Source organism: Pleurodeles waltl, chromosome 1_2 (assembly GCF_031143425.1).
Source record: "Pleurodeles waltl isolate 20211129_DDA chromosome 1_2, aPleWal1.hap1.20221129, whole genome shotgun sequence".
NCBI classification, from domain to species: domain Eukaryota; kingdom Metazoa; phylum Chordata; class Amphibia; order Caudata; family Salamandridae; genus Pleurodeles; species Pleurodeles waltl.
In genome coordinates, this window is record NC_090437.1 from 767,596,041 (window position 1) to 767,610,050 (window position 14,010).

At 44.2% G+C, this 14,010-nt stretch overlaps 1 long non-coding RNA gene across 2 annotated transcripts in view; it reads right to left on the reverse strand.

The window, feature by feature from the left end:
• Positions 1–3,218: 3,218 nt before the first annotated feature.
• Positions 3,219–14,010, reverse strand: part of LOC138304053 (uncharacterized) — a 112,274-nt gene continuing 101,482 nt past the window's right edge. For both annotated transcript variants that reach the window (XR_011205490.1, XR_011205489.1), the window contains exon 6: positions 3,219–4,459. This is a non-coding gene — a long non-coding RNA (uncharacterized lncRNA). The remainder of the gene's footprint in view (positions 4,460–14,010) is intronic.

Genomic DNA, 14,010 nt, shown 5'->3' on the forward strand with positions numbered 1-14,010 from the left:
ATCATTTTTATCGGGAGACGTGGGGGAACGCTTGGTGGAAGGAAATTTGTGGCTCCTCTCAGATTCCAGAACTTTCTGCCACAGAAATGTGAGGAACATGTGTTTTTTTAGCCAAATTTTTAGGTTTGCAAAGGATTCTGGGTAACAGAACCTGGTCCGAGCCACACAAGTCACCCCTCCTTGGATTCCCCTAGGTCTCTAGTTTTCAGAAATGCACAGGTTTGGTAGGTTTCCCTAGGTGGCGGCTGAGCTAGAGGCCAAAATCTACAGGTAGTCACTTTGCTAAAAACAGCTCTGTTTTCTGTGATGTGTCCACGTTGTGTTTTGGGGCATATCCTGTCGCGGGTGCTAGGCCTACCCACACAAGTGAGGTATCATTTTTATCGGGAGACTTGGGGGAACATAGATTAGCAAAACAAGTACTATTGCCCCTTGTCTTTCTCTACATTTTTTCCTTCCAAATATAGGAGTGTGTGTAAAAAAGACATCTATTTGAGAAATTCCCTGTAATTCACGTGCTACTATGGTCACCCCGGAATTCAGAGATGTGCAAATAACCACTGCTCCTCAACACCTTATCTTGTGCCCTTTTTGGAAATGCAAAGGTTTTCTTGATAGCAATTTTTTACTCCTTATATTTCAGCAAATGAATTGCTGTATACCCGGTATAGAATGAAAACGCACTGCAGGGTGCAGCTCATTTATTGGCTCTGGGTTCCTCGGGTTCTTGATGAACCTACAAACCCTATATATCCCCGCAACCAGAGGAGTCCAGCAGATGTAACGGTATATTGCTTTCGATAATCTGACATTGCAGGGAAAAGTTACAGAGTAAAACGTAGAGAAAAATTGATGGTTTTTTCACCTCAATTTCAATATTTTTCTTTTTCAGCTGTTATTTTCTGTAGGAAACCCTTGTAGGATCTACACAAATGACCCCTTGCTGAATTCAGAATTTTGTCTACTTTTCAGAAATGTTTAGGTTTCTGGGATCCAGCATTGGTTTTATGACCATTCCTGTCACTGACTGGAAGGAGGCTGAAAGCACGAAAAATTGCACAAATGGGGTATGCCCCAGTAAAATGCCAAAATTGTGTTGAAAAATTGGGTTTTCGGATTCAAGTCTGCCTGTTCCTGAAAGCTGGGAAGCTGCTGAGTTTAGCACTGCAGACCCTTTGTTGATGCCATTTTCAGGGGAAAAACCACAAGCCTTCTTCTGCAGCCCCTTTTTCCAATTTTTTTGAAAAAAACGAAATTTTCACTGTATTTTGGCCAATTTCTTGGCCTCCTTCAGGGGAACCCACAAAGTCTGGGTACCTTTAGAATCCCTAGGATGTTAGAAAAAAAGGACGCAAATTTGGCTTGGTTAGCTTATGTGGACAAAAAGTTATGAGGGCCTAAGCGCGAACTGCCCCAAATAGGCAAAAAAGGGCCTGGCACAGGAGGGGGAAAAGGCCTGGCAGCGAAGGGGTTAAGGCAACATGTGTAATGTTCCTTTTAAGGTATGTGATATTATTTGCAGTGTACAACATATTCTTTTAGGAATATATTATATTCACTGCTGTAACTGGTATTTATTTCAGTCTGTCATATTCATTTCAAACGTATGTCATATTCCTCTTGGCAGTCATTCAAGAATTGCCCCATTCTTTTTTATGCATATTGTATTCATTTCAATGCTTGCTATATTGTTTACAATGAGGGCCATATTTATTTCAGTATAACTGACATATTTTTTCAGTGTAGCTCTTACTCATTTCCGAGTGTGTGTCATTCATATTGCTCACTAAGTAGCATATTCACTCTACCATGCTTCATATTTGTTCTGGCACAATTCAGATTCATTCTGCCAGGTATAATTTATTTTACACATATTACATTCATTCATATATGCGTCATATTCATTGTGCAGCATGCTGTGCATTTCAGGGGGTGGCCTATATGGATTTTTGTAATTTTTAAGTAAACAGCTTCCCATACACTTGGAACAAACTAAAACAAAATACTTTTTCCTCAGTGTGTATCAGCACTACATGTTCCAGTGACTCCAGGCGGGGCAATGAAGGACCTGGCAGGAAGAAATTTAAATATGTAACTTTGTTTCCACAATATGCAATAAGACTGAATCTAATCACTTTGGAATAGTCTCTTATCTGCTATCTCCTATATTTTATAATGTGAACAGAAGTGAATCAATTATTTGAGACAACACATTAGGCTTCAAACCAATCAACATTTATAGTGGTTGTGAAACCAGGCAGAATTCAACTTCTGCAACTGCTTCAGCTTCAGCACTTTTGATTGCTAACATTTCCTTACACAAGTTCATATTATTCATCAGAGCCTGCTACATAGCGTTTTAGCTCTTAAATTGGCCTCTGCTTCAGCTGCTTCATATAATTTGTTGTCTGTGGGGCATTTCAGATTCTTAATTCATGTGTAGTGGGCAGAAAGCACCTGAGATAAAGGGTAATTTCCTGAACAGCTCTCCAGATGCCATTGTAACTGGAGTCAGACTCTGACTGCAGTGTGACACAGACATTCACTTGAAATAAATGCACTGTGTACACCCCTGTAAAGGTCATGGTATGCTACTTTTCAGTGCCACACCAATTGTCTGACTTGATGCATCATTCACTTTTTTTGCCCTGATTTACCAGTGCAAAATCATAGGGTTACTTTCATAAAATAGCATTTAGTTATGTATAAGTACCCAATTTTTGAGTCATAAAAGTATTTCCTACTTGCAGAATAAGTTTAGAGGCTGATAGCCTGTCACAATTAGGATTTGAGTTGAAAGGGTATCCCATCCTAACTAACATTTGGTATGGCATGTTTCAATGGTTTGAGACTGCAATTGTTGCCTCAACACATTTATCAGCTCCTGACCACTAAAAGGAGGTGGCAAATAATTTACAAGTGGACAGCTTCACCTTTGTGAATGTTGTTGGTTGACCTCATGGAGAAGTACACAGTGGTTCAGGTGGCCACTACCTGCTCACTAATTGGGGAACTCTCTTTTTTTCAAAACATAACTGGTTCCCTGAGTCGGTAGCCACTCACAGGTGTTTGAAAATGTAGACCTCCCTCATTAATATTAATCCTGCAAGTCATTCCGTTACACGCGGGGACTGGAGATTTGTGATATGACCAATTAGTTCTTAGGTTGCAGTGCAAAATAAGCCAGGTCTTAAAAACTTGGGGCCTCATTTACAAGGACCATGGCCAAAGGCAGCACAGCAAGTGCCGTGCCACGCCGCCCTGCACCATGGAAAAAGGGCAGATAAGTGCTGTATCTATAAGATACGGTGCATTTCTGTCCTCCCCCCTGCACTGGCACACAAATTGCTGCCATGCACCAATGCAGGCACCCTTGCACCATGGTGCTAAGGTTCAGGCATTGTAGGGATGATTGTTTTTGTGCAGGAAGGCACACCTTCCTACAGAAACACAATTACAAGTGGTATTTTCCTCTTTCCATGTGTGCTGCAGAATGCAGCACACCTAGAAAGAGTCAAAAACTGGGAGCAATAAAGATATGTCTCTCTCTGTTGCATCACCTCTGAGGTGGTGTAGGAATCTGACGCTTCCCAGACTTGTAAATCTGGGAATGCGTCAGATTCCTCCGGGTTCCTTGGGTATTGCACGGGAACACCCCAAGCTACACGCATGGAACACCCCTTTCACGCAGTGTTATGTGTGAAAGTGGTCCATATTTACAAGGCCATAAAAAGCCATGGAAGGTGGCTCTGTGGGGCCTTGTAAATGTGGGATGCCACACTGCGCACTGCAGCGTCAAAAAAACTGATGCTGAAGTGGCGCAGTGTGCCACTAGAGCCTCGTAAATCAGGCCTCCATTGCATAGTTTGCAAGCACGTTTTGTGAACTGTCTTTTCCAAACTGGTTGTATCAGCAGTGGATGATCTTCGAAGCTGAGAACACAATCAGACGTTTCACAGGCATCTCACGTGAAGAGCAGTGAACCATCTTGATCGGTTATGATAAATGTCAGTTCTCGTAGCTGACAGAACTGCAGCTAATCACGCGCCTTGAATAGAGCGGTCGCGCCTCGTGCTTTTGATGAAGGTTGACAGTCTGTTAGCCTTACCCACACTGCGGACAAAGCAATGAAAGTAGCCTGTCAATGATTCACACCTTTGTCGCTCTATCTTTTATAAAAAATAGCGCCAGACCTTAAAATAAGACCGCTCTCCAAATGTCCCGCTGTGATTCCTCAGAAAATTGTGTGAAGATAATAGTGTTTCTTCCACCGCTCTTCTTTCTATATGGCGCAATGCGTGCTGGTCCCTTAGGGACTAACTCTATGTGGCGTCTTTGTCCAGTTATCTGCAGATTGCATAGGAATTTCCGAGCGTCTGTGTCACAGTAACCAAACAAACGATTTATTTTTATGTCTTTAGTATAAAAGTCGTAGTCAAGGAATACAATAATAGGAATTCTAGAAGGGGAAAAGATAAAACAACAAGTGAGCGGAAAGTAAATTATAAGTTATAAGTTATTAAAACAGAAAATGCAGTTAACGTGTTTCTTCTATGCTTATATATGCCCATAGTGTCCTATGTTAAGGATCCCCTAATAAGGGGCTTATCACTTCAATTCATGAGACTACAATGTCCTGTTACCAGGTTTACAAGATAACAATCGAATTTGAATACACGCATATTTTTTATGTAATTTCCTTTTTAAAGTCGGTAATATACCAACCACTAGTAGATTTGCACTGATTATTAGAATCCACGTACTTAGCACATATTAGTGAGAGGTGCTTATTAATATGCTGTGTTTGGTTCCCATTGCTGAAAGGCTTTTTGCGCTAGTGTATTTCTTTTATGAAAGTGGCAGCCTTTCACGTCACAAGATCTTCCTGCGCAAGCTGAACTCTTTTATGATGAGTTCAATTTTTTATGTTCATGTATGCATCATTTTTTTACATGTCATGTATTTACTAATGTTCCTGCAAAAACATCAGCATGATCCATTGAAGAGTATGAATACAAATGCAGTGTACTGTCTGCTTAACCCTTTCACTGCTAGGTCTTTTCTTCTCCCTGTTCTAAGCCTTTTTTTGGCTTTTTGGAGTAGTTTGTGCCTAGCCCCTCCATCACTTTTTGGTCCCATAAGCTATCCAAACCAAATGTGTGCCCTTTTTTCCCAACATCCTGAGAATTCTATAGGTAACCAGGATTTGGGGACTACCCTGGAGGAGACCGAGAAATTAGCCAAAATACAGCTACATTTTGGATCGTTTGAGGAAAATTAGTGCTGCAGAAGAAAGTGTCTCTTTTTTTACCTGCAAATGGCATAAAAAAAAGGGTCTGCAGTGCTAAACTCACCATTATGCCAGCTTTCAGGCTCAGGCAGACCTGAATCAGAAAAACTAATTTTTCAACACAGTTTTTGCATTTTAAAGGGACATACCCCTTTCTCCTATTTTATTTTTTGCTTTCAACCTCCTTAAAGGTAGTGGGAGAAATGGGTGTGAAACCAATGGTGGATTTCAGAATGCTATATATTTCTGAGAAGGAACAAAACTTCTGAATTTAGCAAAGGAGCAAAGGATCAGTTGTGTAGATCATTCAAGGTTTTCCCAAGAAAGTAACAGTTGAAATAAACAAATATTTAAATTGAGTTACAAATATATATACTTTTATTCGGTATGAAAAAAAATCATCCATTACAATAAATAATCTCTAATACATTTTTTAAAATTAGCAATAAAACCATAAATAATAAGAACACCCATCAGAAATAAAAACATATATAACCACATGCATAGAAACAATAAAATAAAAAGATTCATTCTAAAAACTCTACATTGTTACGCCAAGTAATAGCTCCCTTCAGGAATGACCCCAGCCCCTTCCACACCAATACATCTGAGGCCATCTGCAGCCACATAAAAGCAGGACGATATTGCACAAAACCCTCAGGCCTTAGGAGAGGTAATAAAAAACGAGTTCTGAATGGTGCATAAAAAACAAATAACAAAGTAAAATGGGGCAAGGTCTGTTGGGACACCCTATCACAGGGGCAGGGTCTAATACATTTGTCCCCATACTGACCTAACGGGAAACACAGGTTACTTCTGATGATCCCCAAACGGAAACGGGTTATGAGGACCTTTCCCTCACATCCTTTACCTCTAAGAGATAGCGCTCAGGGCCTACCCACAACCTTAACATAATGAAATCCCTGATCAATTTTTTCCCTAAGGCCTCCCCCTCCCTCCTATTCTTCTGGATTTTTAAAAAATTCTCCTTGACCCATTTCTTATCACACCTGGTCAGGCCTTCAGGATGATCAACCAAATCAGGCCGCCCCAAATCATGAGCCATCTTCCTTATGTGCATCAACCAGGGAATATTCTTTACATTGTCACAAGCCAGACAATCCTTTAAGATATCCCTATTCAGAGTGGCATGTTCGTTAGTCCAAATTGAGATCCATAGCAGAAGGGGAGCCAACTGAATAGTGTCCTGGACAAACTCAAGCTACAGACTCCAGATGAAGGCTAAAACCAGGGATATTTTGTCCAACTCCCAATAGCCTTCTACAGAACCGATTTTCTTCCACCGTAAGGGCTCGGGAGTCCCCATACCCCCAAAGTGCAGAACCATACAGCAGGACGGGGAGGCATTTCCGCCTATAAATTTCAAGCAAAGGCTTGATGGGTTAACTACCTACTCTAACAGCAAAGTCAAACGTTGTGCCAACTTCTGCATGAAAAAGCGCACCCCTTCTGGCATTACAAGGTTTCCAAGATCCTTTCTCATCAAAAATAATCCCTAGGTATGGAAACTCATGGACACTGCTAATAATTTGATCCTCCACCCTTAGCTCCCCCACCCTACTCAGGGGTTTTCCGCACACCATAAAATGAGATTTCTTAAAATTGACCTCTAAACCCAAAGCTGACATAAAGGAGGCATAAGCTCTAACTAATTCCCGGAGACCATTCATAGTACGGGCCATGAGGACTGTGTCATCCGCGTACGTTAGCACGGGGATATCATTACCATTCACCTTTGGAACATCTCTACAATGTTTCATCAGAAAATCAGACAATCCATTTGTATATAGAAGGAACAAAGTAGGAGCCAGAACACCCCCCTGGCGCACACCCCTTGAGAACTTAAAGGCCTCTGAGCATTCCCCATTCGACCCCACCCTTACATTTGCAACCGTCCCAGAATGTAGATATCGGAGCAACTCTACAATACTAGGATCCAGCCCTAACAGATTTAATCTCTCCCATTATATAGACCGGTTCACCTTATCAAAGGCACAGCTAAGATCCATAAAATCAAGATAGAGCGTACCTTTCCTAGCCTGCGTGTATTTGCCGATCAACATAAGTAGGTTGAGACATTGGTCTTGCGTGCCAAGGCCTTCCCTGAAACCATACTGGTCCCGGTTTAAGAGATTATTCCCTATCATCCAGGACTCCATACGCCTTAAAATAATCCATCCCAGAATCTTCACTGAAGAGTCCAGTAGAGAAATAGGGCGGTAGGACTTAGGATCATTTTGGTCGCCCTTTTTAAACACTGGGACAATACATGCCAGTCTCCAAGAGGCAGGGGTACCCACAGTAACTGCTGCATTAAGGACATTTAAGAGAACAGGTGCCCATAACTGAGGGTTCGCTTTATACAAGTCCATAGGGATCGAATCCGGGCCCGGAGCTTTATTGCTCGCACTACTCTGTATCGCATCCATAACCTCCTGGAGCGAGAACCTAATTGCTAGCTTAGGAGCTATCTCATACTCGTTCTCCCAGTTATTTCTTAGGGGAGAACCCTCAAAAATACTACAAAAGTGAATTACCCATGCTTCCGGAGCGATGTTACAGCCAAGGCCCTCAGTTGTATCTGTTCCAAAGAAACCTCTATTTACCACTTTCCAAAACAGGCCAGGATCCTTCAGAGCTATGGCACGTTCTAATTCTTCCCAGGATTTATCTTTATGTTTTATCTTGCTATCCCTCAGGGCCCTCTTATATTTCATTCTAGCTTCTTTTACGAGGACCCAATCTCTAGGGTGTTTCTTAGTGGCCATCCTCAGGTTTGTTCTTGCAACATAGCAGGTCTTATCGTACCAACCACAATTACGTTTGCTAGGTTGGCTGCTTACTGAGAAAAGGCAATCTCTCACTGCTGCATTTACTCTTGTTATTGCATTCATAACAGTTTTAGGATTAAGAGCCTCTATCAAGAGTGTGTCCATAAATAAATGTACATTTTCCCCCACCACCCTTTCTACCACGTTTAGGGAATCCACTTGCTTCCACCCAAGCCGCCTACCCTGGTCCTTTATCTCCACTACTACCGGCCTACCTCGTCCTAAATTACGTAGGGCCCCAGGGAGTTTAAAGGATACTATAAGGGGATTATGATCACTGAAACTCTCACCCAGCACCTTCCCCCCAGTCACCAGGTCTTTCAAAGGTGGAGACATAAAAATATAGTCAATAGTGGATTCAGATCCTCTTCCCACATAGGTTGGGAGTTGATGAGTGCCAACGGCTTCTATATCACACACATTCAGAAGGCCCATCTTCCTGAGTTCCTTAATTAGAACCCTGCCTCTGGAGTCCTGCAAACGATCCACTGAATAATACTCGCAGTCAAAAATAAAGGGAATAACCACAGTACTGAGCCCCCCCAACTTAGCATTAAAGTCTCCAGAGACAATAACACAGAATTCTAACCCCATCTCCTCCATTCTGAGTTTCAAAACCAGAAAAACGGAAAACAGGGCCCCAATTTGGCATCCCATATCCCACACAGAGTTATAAAAGTTAAGCAGTAAAATATTAAAATTATTAGAGAAAATTACCCATACCAGCAATATATCTTGGTGGTTGCAGTTAATTTGAAAAGCACCCACTATCTTAGAGAGGCGTATTAGGGTAACCAAGCCGCCTTTTGAGCAGCCACCAAGAGACTTCACAGCTGGAATTGCAAATCTGTGGTACCCATCCCACACAGACAACCCCTCTGACCAGGTTTCCTGAAGCATGATCACATCAAAATTAGTCACACACCTAATCCACCCCTGATCAGATAACTTAGCATCATAGCCCGCAATATTCCATGAGATAAGTTTACACTGTGGGGGCACCTCATCTCGTATAGCCAGGGTCTTGGCGCATTGTCAGTCCACCCCTTCCAAGGATAAATTCCTGTTAGTGACAGTTCTTCTGCTGGTTGCCTGGCGACTATTCTGACCCAGGGGGGGATACCTACCAGAACCCGGAAACACTCCGACACTCAATCGCATGTGGTCATAAAAATAACCCAGAGGGACCATACTGATTGTACCAGGTCTAGATACAGCAGGGCGGTAGGTAGAAAGGAGCCTTTGACTCAGGGCTGGGTATTTAACATTTATAATAATACAATCTTCATCCCCCACCTTATTTTTGGGCCCAACCCATCCAATTCTTCTGGCAAACAGAATATCATTTAAATCCTTAGATGAGAAATCACAGTTCTTACTCAACCAATATCCAGCCTTGTTTGTGAGTTATGCCGTGGACTCAGTTACCCCAGGGGCAAGAGCAGGTACATTCGTCAATACCACCACATAGGGGGCACAAGCTGGGGGGAGATCCAAAAAGGTCAATGCAGGCCTGGCCGTCGGGAGATTCAGATTTTTATTCCCAACCATCTGTTGGTCAGCCCCCCACGCTACCACAAATTCAGGATCAGGTTGCCTACTACAGCTAGACCTATTGACAGTCCTATCCGCCCTTAATATTGAAGTCGGTGCAGCCGACGCAATCTCAACATGAGCGCCCTGACCCCCAGAATTTCCAGAATTAACCAATAGCTGAGATGATTTTCGTAGAGGCCCCAACGGCCCTGCAGCGTCCTCCAGCAGGAGCAACTCCTCACAATAGGATGGGATCACCTGGTCGGGCCACACATCCACCTGCAGAATGCCTCCCCTGACTTCCTTGCACAGATATCAGAGAGACTGCCTTTTCAATGGCTGATAGTTTCGCCACAACGGGGGATAAAATCTCCTGGATCATTTCACGAAATTTTGACAATAAAATAGTAACATCACAACCCAGCTGCTGGCAAGGTGCAGGGTCACTACTCGTACCCTTCGGGAGTTCCAAGGGGGATGTTTTTGACTTGGGAATCGATTTCTTTAAGACTTTTTTTTCCTCGGGGCTACATTTATCCAGGGGGCCGGCCGGGGGAGAAGATAATAAAAGTCTTTTGCTTCTTGTGGAAGGGCCTTGGCCACCAGAACCCTCTGTAATCTCTGTTAGCTCAATTTGAGCAAGTTCAACAGCAACCATAACAGTACCTTGATCTCCCCCTGATAAGTCCCCTCCACATCCACAGCCTCACAAGGACCACTATCTATTGGGGCCAGACGCAGTCCTCCAGTTCCATGGATAACCTCCTTTCTGCCAGATCAATCTCCTTCGTTACGACCCCAACAGCTCTTGCGAGGAAGGAGTCCAATGTGGTGGTGCCACTTCCCTGTCTACTGCCACCACCACCACCCCCCTCCATAGGACCAGTTAGCAGACCTCTTTTCCTGCCCATTAAAAAAAAAATGTTTCAATAATGAATCAAACAAAACAGACTAAAAAATGAAAGACCCACTAGACCCACTAAAAAGGCTCCAAAATGATCCCCAGTATATAGTAAATGTATAAATAGTCACCCTTCATTGGAGATGAAAGAGGGGTGGCCTCTAACAGGTGATGAAGGGTGCAAGACGGGCCAGCCCTTGGCCCAGGCTTCGCCCGGGTGCCCCCAGCGCGCGTCCTGCGGATGCGGGAGCGCTAATCAGTTTTGAAAGGGCTCCTGCCCTGTGAGTTGTGCCTGCCGCCGCCTCCAATGACGCGCTTCCCGGGGATGCGGGAGCGCTAATCAGTTTTTAAAGGGCTCCTGCCCTGTGAGTAGTGCCTTTCACTGCCGCCACCTCCAATGACGCGCTTCCAGCGGATGCGGGAGCGCTAATCAGTTTTTAAAGGGCTCCTGCCCTGTGAGTTGTGCCCGCCGCCGCCTCCAATGACGCGCTTCCCGTGGATGCGGGAGCGCTAATCAGTTTTTAAAGGGCTCCTGCCCTGTGAGTTGTGCCTGCTGCCACCGCCGCCTCCAATGACGCGCTTCCCGCGGATGCGGGAGCACTAATCAGTTTTTAAAGGGCTCCTGCCCTGTGAGTTGTGCCTGTCGCCGCCTCCAATGACGCACTTCCCACGGATGCGGGAGCGCTAATCAGTTTTTAAAGGGCTCCTGCCCTGTGAGTAGTGCCTGCCGCCGCCTCCAATGACGCGCTTCCTGCGGATGCGGGAGCGCTAATCAGTTTTTAAAGGGCTCCTGCCCTGTGAGTTGTGCCTGCCGCCGCCACCGCCTCCAATGACGCGCTTTGAGTTACAAAACAGCTTTTTGTGTCTACGTTTTCATTTGTAACTTCTTCTGACTATAGCAGATTTTCAAATGCAATATACTGTTACATCCACTGGACTGTTCTGGCATAGGGCTTGTAGGTTCACCAAGTACCATAGGTACCCAGAGCCAATAACTGAGCTGCATCTTCCAATGGTTTTAATTGTGTACTGGCTATACAGTAATTAATTTGGTAACATGTAAAGAGTGAAAAATAGGTATCAAGGAAATCTATGTATTTCTGAAATGGCAGAAGATATGGAGTTTAGAATCAGTGGTTATTTGAACATCTCTAAATTTGTGGTTACCCATACTACCATTTGAATTAGAGGGCATTTCTCAAAATGACTTCTTTCTTACAAATTGTCTTGCAGAGAAAGACAATGGGTAACTACAAATATTGTACTATTCTTTGTTCCCCTAATTCTACTGAAAAAATGGTACATTACTTGTGTGGGTAGGCTTAGTGCCTGCATCAGGAAACAGCCCAAAACGCAACATGGATACATCAAATTTTTCCATACAAAACTGACCTGCTTTTTGCAAAGTTGGTAGCTGTGATTTTTGGAACCTACCTCAGCTGGCACCTGGGGAGACCTAGCATACCTATACATTTCTGAAAACTAGCTACCTAGGGGAATCCACGGTGGGGTGCCTTGTGTGGCTCACTCCGGGGTGTTATACCCATAATCCCTTGAAAACCTCAAACTATGACCAAAAAAAACACGCTCCCCTATATTTCTGTGATGGAAAGTTCTGGAATCTGCACAGAACCACAAAAGTCCTTCCACCTAGCATTCTCCTATATCTTCTGATGAAAATGGCACCTCACTTGTGTGGGTAGGCCTAGTGCCCGTGACAGGAAATGGCCCAAAATACAACATGGATACATCAACATTTTTCACGAAAACTGACCTGCTTTTGGAGTGGGTAGCTGTGATTTTTGGGCCCTGCCTCAGCCGGCACCTAATGAAACCTAGCAAACCTGTACATTTTTTAAAACTAAAAACCCAGGGGAATCCAGGATGGGGTGACTTGTGTGTCTCACACCAGGTTCTGTTACCCAGAATCCCTTGCAAACCTCGAAATTTGTCTCAAAAACAAATGTTCCTCACATTTCTGTGATGGAAAGATCTGGAATCCGAGGGGAGCCTCAACTTTTCTACCACTCAGCAGTCCCCTTGGTCTCCTGATAAAAATCATACCTCACTTGTGTAGGTGGGCCAAGTGTTTAAGAGAGAGAAGGGCCAAAAACATGTAGAAATTGAGGGGGAACCACAGAGGATCTGAAAGGGCAGTTTTTCTTCATACTTTTTCAGGCTGACTCTGCTTTGGGTACCCACACAAGCGGGACAGAGTTTTTATCAGTACAGATGGGGCAATGCTGGGTGGTAGGAATTTTGTTTGTGGATTCCAGAGGTTTCCATCCCAGAAATGTAGGGAAAAGGTGAGTTTTCAGGCAAAGTTGGAGGTTTGCAGGGCATTGTTGGTAAGAAACTGGTGTGGTGTCCATGCAAAGCATGCCACCCTGGACCCCCTCAGATGTTTAGTTGTCAGAAGTGTCTGGGCTGGTAGGTTTTTCCAGGTGGCAGTGTACTCAAGTAGAAAAAGTGTAGCCGCTCACCATTGCAAGATGATTATGGGAGTTAGCCAAGCTCTCTTCACCTATACATAATATCAAAACCCAAAAGAGTCAAATGTCTGCTTGCTTGCCATTGGGATGAGATGCTTTAGTCCGCCGGGGGGATGTAAAGACAGTTGTCCCCTTCAGTTGGGGTGGGGGGCATAACTATGCCCATCGTGGTAGGCAGCCCCATCCCTCTATTTTTTGTAAAATGCTTCCCTGGTGCCTGCCTACCCTGGGGGGAAGATCAGAATTAATAATTCCCATCTGCCTCCAGGGGATGCAGAAAGAGTGTGTCCACTTATTTTGGTGGGGTAGGGGCATTGCCATGCCCTTTCTGGGCAGCCCCTACCCCTACAACACCAACAAAAATCCCTGGTAACAGTTTGGCTTTCTGTCTACCCAGGGGGGTGGTCAGATGGGAGCATATTGCCACAGTCTGCTTGCCAGGGGAGCAGAAATAATTTACTCATTTTTGGGAGGGGTGGAGGAATTACAATGGCCATTTAGGGCAGCCCCCACCCGGAGAATTATATAAAAAAATAAATCCCTGATTTCTAGTGGGCTTTCTGCTCCCCTGGGGGGGGTGGGGGGGGGGATAATCAGGGGCTACTGCCCCATCTGCACCGGGGGTGGGGAGAAAGACTGAATATGCCCAAAATACACCGACGGAGCAAAAGCCCTTGCCGAAGGGGCTGGTGCCCAATGGGTGCATCTCTGCTTGGGGATCACCCTCCAGCAGTGATCCCCGAGCAGGGATCCACTAGTGAGTGGTACCATTATAAAGGAGAGATTCTCTCCTGTCTATTGATACCTCTCCCATCTGTCTTGGTGCTTGGGGAGTTGAGCTAGTCCCCTGAGCACTGAGGCAGTGAAAGAGAAATGAGCCGACCTCCTCATTTTATTGTTATTCAGTGAAAATACATGAAATGCTGTCATTACTTTGGA